The sequence below is a fragment of the Natator depressus genome, chromosome 3, assembly GCF_965152275.1.
Source record: "Natator depressus isolate rNatDep1 chromosome 3, rNatDep2.hap1, whole genome shotgun sequence".
In the NCBI taxonomy this organism is placed as follows: Eukaryota; Metazoa; Chordata; order Testudines; family Cheloniidae; genus Natator; species Natator depressus.
Genome location: NC_134236.1, coordinates 164,073,592 through 164,088,328, shown reverse-complemented (window position 1 = coordinate 164,088,328; position 14,737 = coordinate 164,073,592). Strand labels below are relative to the sequence as shown.

The following is a 14,737-nucleotide window of genomic DNA, read 5'->3' as shown; positions in this document are numbered from 1 at the left end:
CAAGACTGGCACTCACTAATAAGGTTGTAGCCACTGTTGTGGAATATTTGCCTCAAGAGAGGAGTCAAGAGAGTCAAGGAAAGGTTTATTGATGGTTTATTATCTGGGATGTCTTTTATGAGCTGACAAAGTTCGGTATATTTCTATGTAATTGAGTACTTTAAGACTATATTTCTGCATCATAGGGCTTATTTATGGAATTACTTATCTTTTTTGGAAAGAAAAACAGAGCAAAAAAAGAGAGATAAGGCATTTATTGGCAATGCTTATTTTTGTGGAAGGTGAGACATACTTCCAGTTTTTACTTTCTAAGAATGGGAAACCTGTGTGGTATTTTTAAAGAAGGTAAAATTACTTACCTGTAGTTCTCACCCTTTGAAGATATCACACAGGATTCCCACTGCCCTGCCCTCAGACTTTTAGGTTTCTTTTCAAATATAAGGTGTGGCTCCAAGTGGTATACTTTTACATTTGAAGTCACATTTGCATTTGTAAGAGCGTTCTTGTTTCCCATGCATTTCAGGAATTGATTGAGAAGGGTCTGAGAGCTGAGGCAGTAAGCCAGAGTTGAAAGGGAACACAGGGAAGGGTCTTGTGCCTAACTGCTAGAGCCTCAAAAGACTAGAAATATAAGAGCTAGGGATGTTCCTGATCTGTCTCACACCAGGGAGGCAACACTTAAGAATGGAAATCTATTTATGTGGATGCATAATCTACTGTACACAGGGCTCTGCCTATACCTATCTACATCCAAATTTAAAATGGGAGAACATATATTGTCCTTCCACTCAAAACATTACAGCTCAGGATATGATAAACCTGCCTTCATTTTTAGACTATTGCAGTTTCCAGTTTCATCTTTTATTTTATAATGTCATCTCTGAAGCATTTTAGTCTTCAGGACTAGAAATCAGTTGGGAAATGCATCTTAAAAACAGAGTGCTCAACTATGCACTGTATCCAAGCAGCGTTCTGATGCAGTTGAGAACACGAGCCACAGGGAGCTCCCTGACCTGTGCTGCTCAGCTATGTCAGAAGTTAGATCAGCTAAGAGCCTGCCCTCAGTTATGGCAGTGGAGTAAGTTCCTTAAAGGACCTGTACTAGTAGAGAATAAGCATAGTTGCACTCAGCTCTGCTGTGTCCCCTCAGCCCTCCCCATTCCCAGAATATTGCTTCATCTCTATACACTGGAACTGACTGTACAACTAGAATCTATCCACATTGTAGTGATGGAATGACTGGGGTATCTGGCCCAATACGAATGACTTTCTTGATAATTGTTCTCTGAAGAAGTACATCACAAAAGTGCCCACTGATCCATACTTCTCCCCACAGAGTTGAAGTCTTCCTCTCCTCCTCCCTCTCCCTTCCACCCCCAAAATAATGCCGTTCCTTTTTACAGAGATGGAGTGATTTTACTTTCCACTTGGCTAGAAATTGGAGCACCCATTTTACAAACTAGTGGCTGACATAAGACACCACTTGCAGGAACCAATAGATTTAGAACACTGAGCATGTAAAGTTCTCTTCTTAGTTGCATGCAGCAACATCAACCCAAGAATGATGATCTGTTGTATTTATTTGTATGTAATTCTCTAAAGGTCAGAAATTAAATTTTCAGTAACTTTTCTGAAATATGTCTCAGTTCACATGCATTGTGCTCCAAAGGGCCCCCCTAAAGGATTGTTTTATAGTTCACATAATCCTCCAGAGTTAGTTGCGGTTTATAAATAAAGACATAGTTTTACAAGAGAGGGCAAAGACAGTCCAGTGATTAGGGTGCTAGCCTAGGGCTTGAGAAAACAGATTTCAGTTTCTTCACCCATTCCAGATTTACTATGTGACCTCAGGCAAGTCACTAAGGCTTGGCTACACTTGCAAGTTACAGCGCATTAAAGCAGCCCCAGGCGCCCTAACTCCTGAGGTGTCCACACTGGCAAGGCACGTAGAGCGCCTGGACTCTGCAGCTGGAGCACTCCTGGTAATCCACCTCCACGAGAAGCATAAAGCTTGCTGCGCCCCAGCTGAGATGCCCGGGCATCAGTGTGGACAAGGTGTTGCATTACTGCACTGCGATTGGCCTCTGGAAACATCCCATAATCCCCTGAAGTCAAGTGGCCACTCTTCTCATTGTTTTGAAATCAGCTGCAGGCAGGTGGATATCCCCTTTCAAAGCTCCGTTTCTGACAGCTGGCATGCTTATCTGCTCTGGGACAAAGCAAACCATTAGTGTGGAATGCTGCTATTGTGAGTGTGTGTGTGTGTGTGTGTGTGTGTGCGCAGGGGAGGGGAGTCTGCTGCTGGCTGAACTTAACAAGACAGCATGCTGACACTCTCTCAGCCCCCCAAAACACACTGTCTCTCCCCCCACATACACACAACACACTCCCTGTCACACTCCACCCCCTGCCCCCCGCATTTGAAAAGCACGTTGCAGCCACTTGCACACTGGGATAGCTACCATAATGCACTGCTCTTTGTGGCGGTGCAAGAGCTGCTAATGTGGCCACGCCAGTGCGCTTGCATCTGACAGCGTAAACACACGGCAGCGTTTTCCCTGCTGTGGTCTCTGAAGGCTGGTTTAACTCCCAGTGCTCTACATCTGCAAGTGTAGCCAAGCCCAAAGGCTCAATGTGTTTCAGTTCCTCATCTGTAAAATAGGGATTGTAGTTCTTCCCTACCTCAGGGGGGCTTTATGAGGATAGCTGCAATAAAGATTGTTAGACACTGAGGTACCACAGCAATGGGGGCTGTCTAAAAACCTTAGATAATCTGTTGTTTAATTTTGTATCCCAAGATATGAGCATGTTCTCTCGCGTAAGAAAAATTAACCCCTACTGACCCCTCTTCTCCACATCTTTTGTTTTCAGTGTGATTATAGTTCAGAGCATTCCATCTCACGGTGCTGAGTTCTGAGTCTCATTCTTACCAACCTCCAGGAGTTATTTGGTGGACTCAAATTCCACCATCTATGGACCAGATCCATATCTTTCCTGAACAATGAACATCAGTGGCTTGGTCTGCTTTTAAGGGAGACGGTTAATACTCATTCCAAGAGGATGGATTCCTTCTGTTCTTCTGAGTATTAAATTTTATCCATTACATTTTTCACAAAAGACTTTTCAAAGTGAACATCTTGTCCAACTACCCAGTTCTGGTCTAGCCTCTCTTTTAGGGAAAGATTATGGAGAAGTTTGCGACCTAGATAGGCCCTGTGCCTACAGATCGTGAGGGTCAGGAATTGGCCCAGAATGAATGGTAACAAAATGTTAAGAACATGTTATATTTTTTTATTCAGCTAAATGCTTGAGTAAGATTTTTTTCTTAAATAAAATATTATTTCAATGTCTTACATCTGGATGATACAGTTCACTGTATTTCTGAGTTAGTTACAATGAAAATAACCACTGCATTTTATGTCATACAGATCTTACACATCTAAAAACTTTTTGCAAATTATGTCTAGTTTTTCATATGCTTTGCAACTTTAGCAATTTGCATATTTTCTGGACTGTTATTGTATTATGATAAACAGGGATTACCATATATTTTCAGATAATGTTTCCTTAACAATTCAACTTCTATTTGTAACTCTTCCATTTATTTTAATTACTAGCACAGTGTGCAACATTTATTAATCAGCAGAGTCTTTTTAAGTTAAAATACTAAATTAGCTAACCCCATTAACACAGAAATACTCCAAACAAGCTGTAATAGGAGAGGTAGTTACTGTGTAAATCGTATTATACATGCGGGTGCTCTAGGGCACAGTTAAGCATGATTACCCTCTTTTGATCCAGTATTCCTCTGCTTCTTCCAGCTAATTTCCAGTGGAAATTTACAAAGTGGTGCCTTCATTTTTCTATCTTAATTTTTCTAATGAAGTTCTGGTACTTTATAACACTGGGGATGCAGATAATAAGTCTGTGTATAATTAAGAAGTTCTAGAATTTGTCTGCAAAAGAGATCTCTGTTACTTTTACTTCATACAAGAAGTAGGCTATTCTTTTTTCTGCTACCTTACTCCATTGCAGACCTGGATTAAACAAAAATGACCAGAGGATTCCTATATTTACTGACATCAGAATACAGAAAAATTTATACAATAAATACAGCTGTGGACTGGACACACACTTAGTGTAGCATTACATACAGTGTCTTAAATAATGAATAATAATATAATTATCAAATTATATGACATTGGATGTAACCAGCAGTGGTGCTGGAACTAGGGATGCTGGGGGTTCTGCTGCACCCCATGACTTGAAGTAGTAATAACACCAAATACATGGTTTGCATCATCAGCACCCCACTACAAAAAAATTTTCAGCACAACTGGTAACCAGAGTAGATGCATCAAGGGATTATACTGTCTTTATGTTGTAAATACAGTTTGTTTTAACATGAATTCATTATGGGACAAATTATGGCTGCCCCAACCGTATGCTAAGATAAGAACAGCCACAGAGCTTCTTGCCTTCCCTGAGTGAAAAGCAGAAAGGGGTAATACTACTGGTGATAGTACTCAGTGTCCCAAAGAGGGCACATCTGAATGGGTGGAGGAATAACTTCAGATTTGGCACCAACTTTGAAAACTGAAAATTCATGAAGTTCTTCATAAAGAATAATTAATTCATATGTGCCAGATGGTACTGAACAGTTTATGTGGAACTAATTGTTCATGGTGGTCTTTAGACTGACAGATAATTCTGTTTTATTTGAGTTGGAACAAGAAGACAAGAGATAGAATCACTAGTGCAGAGAACCTGTTTAGGTAAAATTATTGCAGTTCTGTTCATATAGCTATAGGTAAGATTTTGGCAGCATTTCTATTATTAAACCACAAAAATATGCATTAAAGTAATATTGAATGTTTAACTAGAAATTACAAAAGAAAGGAAGCTAAGGTAAGCATGAAAATCCTGCATAGTTCTCTGTTTTTAATGTACCTCATTATGCCAAGGTAGTGCAGCCTTGTACCTCATTATGACAAGGTGGCTTCCTGCAGTTAATGTAGAAGTGCGTCAGACCCTTTTCAGAAGTGTGGACAAAGCATGAAGAGATCTGGCATCAGAGTACAGGCCCAGATTCTGTTGCTACTAGGTTACCGGACATTTGCCTGTTTGACAGTCAGTCCACAGAGTCCACTCACCACGATAAGCCCCTTCATAGCCAGGCATGGGGTCGCAGCCCCTTGCTGGACTAGTGCCCCTGTCACTAGTCACCCTGGTGGTGGTTTCTCTGTCAGGTAACTTGGCGCTCTGGCCAGGTCTCAATCCTTAGTCCACCCATTCCAGGGTCACAGTTGTCTAAATAAAAGTTCAAAACTGTCTTTAACTGAAACAAAAAACTTCCACCCTCTCTGGAGTTCTTCTTCAGCCAGTCTCCTCCCCGGTTACTCAGGATCTCTGTCAGCCTAAAGAGCTTTTCTCATTTTTTTCCTTGTTGTAGTCAAGGTATCTTCCAGGCCTTCCTGCCTGGAGAGCTTTCCTCCCTGCTTACTCAGGGCCTTGCCAGAGCCTTGCTTGATCTCTTCCCCAGCTGGACCATCTCAACATTTCTACCCGGCTCCTTTTGTAAAGGAATCACCAGCTTCCTCCCAGGAGAAGCCCATCTTGTAATCAGGATTGGTTTAGCCCCAAGAGCAAGCCACCCTTTTACAGGCAGATCCAGAGAAGGGACTGCAGGACTACTACTGCTTCTGTGTAAACACAAGAGAAAGTGAGTGCTTCTGAGCTGGGCCCCTGTTGGTAGGCACCACACAGAACTGAGACTGTGCTTCTCAGCAGACAATGGCACACCTGCCAAGCCTATATTCCTCTTGCTTCTGCCAGGAAGCTTATCTCTCTCTCTCAAATTGCCATCAGAGTCAGGCCCTGATCAGCATCCTGCTATACATGTTATCCCTACCACCCCAGCTGGAAAATCTGCTGGGTCCAGAAGGCCTTTCTTCCATCTCCTGCTGCTCTACTGAAACAAAAACTCTAGATAACGGGGTGAGAGAGACAAGAAGGAATGAAGAAAAAGGCTGAGGAAGTGGAAGAAAGGAGAGAATATGTGTAGGGAGGATGGAGAAAGAGTGGAGAGATGGGAAAACTACACACAGTAGAGAGAGGTGCAGGATGAAGGGAGAAAGAAAAGGACTTTTTATGGAAGTTGGCTCGGACACGTTCAAGAATCTATTGGTGCAGCACTGAGAGTTATCTGAGGCAGGATTGCGTGTGTCCAATCAGGCCTGTTCCATGCTATTTCACCCTATTTTGTATTGGCTGCTGAAAAGGGTGCCTCAAAGCTAAATGTGCCTTAAAGACAGTTAATAAAAAATCCTCTCTGGGGATATCCCCTCACCTCCACTTGAGAACTTGGAAGTTGAGGCACCAACAGTTAGAAGGAAGGCTCGCCACTGTCATGTTACTGCACTCCAGTACTCTGAGCTACAGTGCTGGCATTTACCTGGACATCAAGATAATCAATTTGTGGCTGCAGCACTCAGTCATAGATTACCAGAGCATCGTGACGAAAGGCCTGGTGGTGCTATGGAAGAAGGCCCCTACCCTACTCAACTGTCCTCTCTAGGACAAGAGCATAAAAAAACAAACAAACTGAAACCCCACGATCTGTGCCACAGGATAGATCCAACACAACACCAAGTGTGGACAGCCTTTGATGCTAATGAGACAGTCAAAGCCATCTCTGCAAGGTAGCAACCTGGTACACAGTGCATTTACAAAGTATCGCTGCTAGGATTTTGCCTCTAGGAGGGCAAACCTTGATCAAAATCCCCACCCATCCTAGAGTTTTTGTTTCTTTTGGGATATCCCTTATTTGAGTTTTTGTAGCAATAATATTTCATTTTTTATTATTGCCTTATTTGGGGAGCCTTCAGTTCTCTCTCAGACAGCAACCTGGACACGATTGCCAAGAAAGGAGCTGGCTCCTGCTCCATTCTGCTACCACTGCCTTTAGCCATCAAAAACCTTCAAGGGCTTGTGGAGTTCCACCTTAGTCACACTAGGGGGCTGGGACCCAGATGTAAGAAATCTGCCAGAATGAGCTCTTCAGATCTTTGCTTGAATAGACCTATTAAATCTAAACTTGTGCAGTTAACTAACAACATTGATATCTCTGTCTGGATTTAATTTTCTCTGGATGTTTTCCTCTTCTTCTCTAACCACTCCCCTTTTCTACCAAGTTCAGAATATGCATTATAGCTAATTTTGAGAGAAGCTATGTTAAATGTATACATGAAGCTACAAATCTCTATATCAGTCTATATTGCAATATTATTGCTGTTTGCTATACCTTTTTGTTCTAAGTTCTGCTATGAAGGTAGAATGTCCTTTGTATGATTTCCATGATATACTTCAGTCATTCTACTCTATTTTAATACTAATATATAGTATTTTAAAAACACATTCTTTATTGAAATGAATATACAATGAATATCAGAGATTCTTGCTGGATTTAGGAGGACTTCAATTTTGCAAATATAGATCATTCTGATCGACATAGGTGTAAGGAGCCACCCTCATGGATCTGATTACAGAATTGGGGACATAAGGAAAACAATGAAAGCAACAGTTTATTTTATGCCGTTCTATCTATCTACAATTTTTAAAGTCTCTATTATTATTCAGAAACTAATAAATATGTTATTAATCATTTCCAAGTAGAGAGACATAATCCAGAGCGTGCAGTTAATGTCACACACAACAGTATATGATGCACTTATCTGGTTTAAGATATTCAGTAGAACACAGCACATGAAACATGCATTTATGATACTAAACCACATACATGTTCTATTATGTATCATTTCTTACATAATCAGAATATTGTTTGATCTCTACATCAAGATACATAGAATTTGGGTTATTCTGAGAGACTGTTTGCAAAAAGAAGGGGAGGATTGAACAGTGATCTAAATTGAAATGATGATCTTTTAAAAGCTCTGTATATAGGGTTATAACTTAAGATCGTAAACCGTGCACATCATGATTTTCATTTAGTTTATCTTCCATTTTTCTCAATAAATGATATTTTACAAAAAATTTTAATCTGTTTAGTATATAGGCATTACAAACACTGTATTCATAGTGAATTATGAATGTTATGGATAAACTAAATTCCATGCATATATGGGCAAATCCCTAAACTGCTAGCCTTGTCTTCTCAGCCATCCAATCCCTTGAGAAAGCCAATTTTCTTTCATGTCTGAACAAAAGAAAAATGTACTATTAAAATGCAATTCAGAAGTGATAAAAAAACCTGTAAGTGGAGCAGCCGGCTCTCAGCACCTTCTGTGTATACTCTGGGACACTGGGGCCACATTAATTTTTTGTGCATGTGATGTCCATCCCATGTGCAAATTAGCATTACAAGTACCATAATCTGTCTTATATGAGAGCTACCTGTCCCATGAGGGTACACATACTTCTGTAGCTTTGTATTATTTAAAGCTCTGTTACCTCTGTGTTTTTGTTTTGTTAATTTTATATAACATTTGGTTGGGATACTGGATGGAATAAATTGGTTACTAGTGAGATATTCAGACTTTCTTTTTCTGAAGGGGAGAGTGGATGGAAGGTTCACTGATAAAATTTACAGTTGCTAAAATATTGATTTCCCCCAATAAATGATTTTTAAAAACCCATTTAGCAATCCATAGACAGAAGTAATAGTTTTATTGCCATGTGATGGGCTGACCAGTATGGAGAGCAGAGCTTTGTTACTTCCTAAGTGAGAGAAGCCTGGTTCCAGTCCAGAGCCTGAGCCATTTGGAGGATAGGATGACTAGGTCTCAATAAAAAGGAACAAAACACAGGGAGACAAGTCTGGAGCAGTAGGGCGGGATCCTGCTGATGAATCCACAAATGACCTTAATTTTTAGCTTTACTGTTTTCCCCTTTTTGTTTTGGACTCCAAAGCCTGAGAAGGGGCAAGAAGGCTAAGGCACCATGATACTGGACTTGTAAGGAGTGACACCCGACCATCTGAGACCCGCAGCAGGCTAAACATGCCCTGGTGAGGGCACAAAGGGGCACCACTGAGACAACCTGGTTACAAATTTGATATTGAATGCAGGCACAATCTAGCCCCTGTGACGGGGAGCAGGTCAGGACTTAAAAAACAAAACCCCAACAACCACCACCACCCCTGCCCAAACACCAGAAAAAAATTCCTCCTCCGTAGTATGGATGTGGAACAACTACTGGATGGCAGAGCAGAATGCTCAAAGCCAACAGCAGCAACAGCAACTCCTCCAGCAGGTGACCACCAAGCAGCAGCAGCAGCTAATAACTGCCCAGAAGCAATAAAAGCTAATGCAACAGATTGTGACCGTACTGTGGCCACCCACAATGGCTGGGCCTAGTGGCACAGATCTGGCAGGAGCCCCGGTACCAGAAAACTACCAAAGATGGGACCTGAAGATGATCCAGAGACCTTTCTCAAAACACTTGAGCAGGTGGTACTCGACCAGACAATGCAAGCAGCCTAATGTGGGTTAGACTCAGTGACATCACAAGATTATGTACAAGTCAAAGCAACCATTTTGACATATTGGATATCTTGCAGGAAACGTTCCTTCATCGATTTTGGGAGAAGCGATATCCTCCAGGTGCCTGTCCCTGCATGGTGACACAGAAACTGCAACACTGGTGTTGGCAGTGACTCATATTTCAGACAGAGACAGGGATTCAAATAGCAGAAATCATTTTGCTTGAACAAATAACGCTGATATTCCCCACCAGGGGAAAAGATTGGGTTCTATGTCACTGGCCCATGACAATGGCAGATACCATCCAGCTACTGGATAACTATATGACATTTAGGACTGCTACAGTGACATTCAGAGAGGGACACTGTGGAGCCAAAGGATCAGCTCCAGAAATCTGGCTGGGGAAGTCAGAGTCCTGAAGTCACCTCCCTTCAGCCCTCCCATTTGTGGTGTGGGAGGTGCTGCAGTCATCTACAGGCTTCTTCCCGTTTGAACTGTTGAACGGGAGGCAACCGCAGGAGGATTCTGGACTTAATACAAGAAATGTAGGAGGAACAGGCCACTGGGGCTGACAGTGTGGTGCAATACATCCTGACCCTTCACAATAGGCTAGCAGCTATATGCATCTTCACCAGGGAGAATCCCCTATTCCCAGAGTGCCCAAGAAACAATCTATAATAAAGGGACCCTTCTCCAAATGTTCAGACCTGGAGACCAGGTACTCTCATTGTTCCCTAGCTTGAAGTCAAAACTGTTGGCCCACTGGCAGAGCCCTTACATGATTGTCTGCCAGGCAGGGACAATGAATTATGAAATCAGGCAGCTGGACAAAAGACAAACCAAATAAACCTACCATATCAATTTCCTAAAGCCATGGAAGGCCTGAGAGGCCCTATTTATAGCTCCCTATTCTCTGGAATCAGAGTTAGGGTTGCAGACAGCCAATATCTCAAGACTCGGGATGGTCTGTACTATGGGCAACTTCATACCAGAGCAGAGGGTCCAAGCCCAACAGTTAATCACTGCCTACTCAACGGTATTTTCAGCCCAGCCTGGACAAACCCATCTCACCTGGTGTCCTGGCTCAGTTTGGATGTGGCGGGAAGTAAGGGAAAACCTGCAGCCACTTTCCCAGAAGATGAGCAAACCCATGAAGCAAAAATTACAATCTATGTTGGACCCAGAGAGAAATTTAGGAATCCCTAAGGCCCTTTGTTTTCAGTTATTTATTTATTTTATTTTCCTGGAAATATATTTGGATTTATTAAAAGTTTAAAAACAGGAGAAAATTGGTATAAATGGAAAATGAAGGGTAGTAAGCATGGGGGAGGGGTGGTGCCTGGTAATCACAGAGGCCAAGGGAGGGGCACTCACCATGTGGGAGGTGAGGAAGTCTTCCACTCCCTGTCCGGCTTACTCCCACTGTCCCCATGCAGAGGAAGCAAACGGGCATGCTGAATGACCAGGACTACATGGGGAACAGAAAGCTGCACCTGTAAGTGCGTGTCCCCCTGCCAGACAGAGTCCCCCTGGATCCCAGCCCTTCAGCACAGCCCCATCCTCTTCCCACTGCAGGCTTTGTCCAGCAGGCTTTGTCCAGCTGCAGTGGGGGAGCAAGATGGGCAAGGAGGCAGGTCCTGGCAGCTAAGACCACTCCTGTGCTGAAGGGCTGAGGTGGTGAGGGGACTCTGCCCAGCAAGGGAGCCAGTTCTCAGAGTGCAGCCTTCCCCTCCCTATGGGCCTGTCGCTGCAGCAGTGGGCAGTCTCAGCTGTTAGGACCCAATTCCCTGCCCATCTCGCTCCCGCACTACACAGAGTGAACGGAAGGGGACCTGAAGGGCAGGAGTCACTAGGGGAGTGAAATGCTGCACCCTGTGAGCACTGGCGCCATTGCCAGACAGAGCCCCCTGCTCCCACTGCTGGCCCTTCAGTATGGCTTCCTCTATGAAAAATGGCCAAAGTCCACATTAAAATTGGTTAAACCCAAATACTGGCTTTTTCAAAAACCCAGGAATTTTTCAAGGAAAAAATCAGTAAATACTAATAATGAAGGACTTTAGGAATCCTATAGCAACTGGAGAAGTCCAATTGCATTGGTCCCTAAGCCAGACGGGACCAGCTGATTTTGCTCTGACTTTAGAAGAGTCAATGCCATATCAAAGGTTGATGCATAACCCATGCTGTGTGTTCATGAGCTGGATCTTACCAAAGGATACTGGCAAATTCCATTCATGCCAAACTCTTGAGAAAAAATGGGCTGTGCCATCCTTTTGGCTTTATCAGTTCTGGACTATGCCATTTGGCTTACAAAAGGCTCCAGCAACTTTTCAATGGTTAATAGATCAAGTTCTTCAGCCCCACAGTAGTTGGGCCACCGCCTACCTCAATGATGTTGTGATCAGTAGCTGGCACTGGGAGGATCACCTGACACAGATAGCTGCTGTATTCCAGTGCCAGACTAATGGCAAACCCTGCCAAATGTGGCATATGCAAAGATGAGACAACCTACCTGAAGGGTCAGGTACAACCTCTGGTGGACAAGGTCCAGGCCTTAAGGACCTGCCCTACTATAACTTCAAAGAAGCAGGTGCACAGGTTTCTGGGAATGGCAGGATACTACTGCTGATTTGTACTGGGATTCTTATCCATTGTGGCCTCCCTCACCAATCTACTCAAAGACAGTAGCTCAAAAAAGATGTATTGGCTTTCTCACAGGATGGAAGGCTGTAAGAAATCCTTTCAGATCCTAAATGCTCACCTCTGCAGAGAGCTCACCTCATACAGCCCAGATTTCAACAAGGAATTTCTTCTACAGATTGATTCCTCCAAAGTCAGGTTGGGAGCAGTCTTGTCCCAGGCAATCAACAGCAGGACATAGAATCATAGAACTGGAAGGGACCTCGAGAGGTCATCTAGTCCAGTCCCCTGCACTCGTGGCAGGACTCATTATCTAGACCATTCCGGACAGGTGTTTGTCTAACCTGCTGTTAAAAATCTCCAATGATGGAGATTCCACAACCTCCCTAGGCAATTTATTCCAGTGCTTAACCACCCTGACAGTTAGGAATTTTTTCCTAATGTCCAACCTAAAGCTCCCTTGCTGAAATTTAAGCCCATTGCTTCTTGTCCTATCCGCAGAGGTTAAGAAAAAAACAATTTTTCTTCCTCCTCCTTGTAACAACCTTTTACATACTTGAAAACTGTTATCATGTCCCCTCTCAGTCTTCTTTTTTCCAGACTAAACAAACCCAGTTTTATCAATCTTCCCTCATAGGTCATGTTTTCTAGACCTTTAATAATTTTTGTTGCTCTTCTCTGGACTCTCCAATTTGTCCACATCCTTCCTGAAAGGTGATGCCCAGAACTGGACAAAATACTCCAGCTGAGGCCTAATTAGAGTGGAGTAGAGTGGAAGAATTACTTCTCGCGTCTTGCTTACAACACTCCTTGCTAATACATATCCTGTCTTCTACATAAGCCAAAAATTGTTCCCAAGAGAAAAAGCCTACTCACCATGATAGAAAAGAAAAAGAGGGCTTAGTTGTGAAATGGGCCATGAAGGCACTCACATATTACCTCCTAGCAATAAGTTCATCCTGTACACAGACCATGAAAGACACCAGCCCCTGACTCATGATATGGTACTCATGAGATGGCACCCATTTCAGATCCAGCAGAGGGCTAGGACTGCTGATTGAAATGCAGACTTTTTGTTTCAGGATGGAAGGGAGCTGGTATGGGAGAGGAGCTGGCAGTGGAGCGAACGGTGTGTGAGGGGCAGACCGGCCCCTCCCTGGCAAGGAGAAGTCTAAGGAGAGCCTGTGGATCCAGCTGACCCCTCACTACACCTTTAGCCAATGTCAGAAGTGAAGGGGGAGTGAAAAGAAGACCTAGTCCAGTTCAGGGCTGACCAGTAAGGAGAGCAGGGCTCTGCTACTTCCTTGATGAGGGAAGCCTGGTTCCAGCCCAGAGCCTGAGGAAGCTTATTTTATGGATGAATCATTTAGTGGATGGAATGAATAGGCCCAGGAAGGCTGATAAAAAGGAGCTAGCTGCACAGAGACAAGCTCGGAGCAGTACGGTGGGGTCCTGCTGACAAATCCACGGACAACCCTGATTTATAAGTTCACTGTTTTCCTTTTTTTTGTTTTGGACTTTAATACCCTGGAAGGGGTAGGACTCAGGTGTACAATAGCCAGAAGATTAAGGCACCTCAGCACTGGATCTGTGAAGGGTAACACCCAACTGTTGGGGAACCACAGTGGGGTGAGTCGTACCCTGCTGGGCCACAAGGAGGTGCTGCTGAGACAAGTTGGTCACATCCCACCTTTATCAAAATCCTTGTTTAACAACCCAAATCTCATGGGGAGTGTGGCCTTCAAATAAGCTCCCACCTTTCTTTTCAAATTTTTAAAATTAGCTACGCTATCCTCATGACAGCTCAGGCAAAATAATGTTCTAAACATCTGAAACACATACTTTTAATTCTAGCAATCTAATCACTTAACTACCATAACATAGAATAAAGAATATCTGCTGCTTTTCAGAACACCAGCAATGGCATATCTCATAGGATTTTAATCTATTTTAAAATGTGATAAATCTGTACCAGATCATCTGCTCCTATGATGAAATGTATGGCAGGGGGCTTAGGAATAGGAAATCTTTGTGAGGTGCCCCTTACCACATGCCTCTCCGCAACAGATGGGACCTGTCTAGAAAACCTGCAAACACCCGTGGGAGGTTAGGGCCATCTATATTAAAGCCCTCTCCCTCCATGTCAGACTTGTGCCCCTTGTAGCCCCAGGCACTGGCAGCATGGCTCCCCTATCAGGGAGTTCCCCTCAATATTATTAATGGTGGCAGAATTATGCCCTTAACTATTACTGTTCAATACAATTAAGCAATCTTGTGATTAAGGTACACCATTGGTGATTTTATCAAAAGCAACAGACATTTTTTTAAATCTGTGGTCTACAAATACATTGTAATTAATGTGACTATTAGTGTAGCATGTTACTACTCAGAGTGAGTAAGAGTAGCTGAATTGGGCCCTCAGGGTTTGGGATGTAATTTCTAAAATAAGTTACAGTTTAAATACAGTGGTTGGTAAATAGCCAAGCAATCACCTGGGTATGCAAATGAACCAAAGTTACATCTTCACATAAAAGTTTCCATTCCATCATATCATAACTGTATGATTCTCTAATGTGGCACCACTTCTTTAAAAAAGTGAA

At 43.0% G+C, this 14,737-nt stretch overlaps 1 protein-coding gene across 1 annotated transcript in view; it reads left to right on the top strand.

Moving 5' to 3' along the window:
• SPATA17 (spermatogenesis associated 17) overlaps positions 1–14,737 on the top strand; it is a 144,786-nt gene that overhangs the window by 94,689 nt on the left and 35,360 nt on the right. The window lies entirely within an intron of this gene.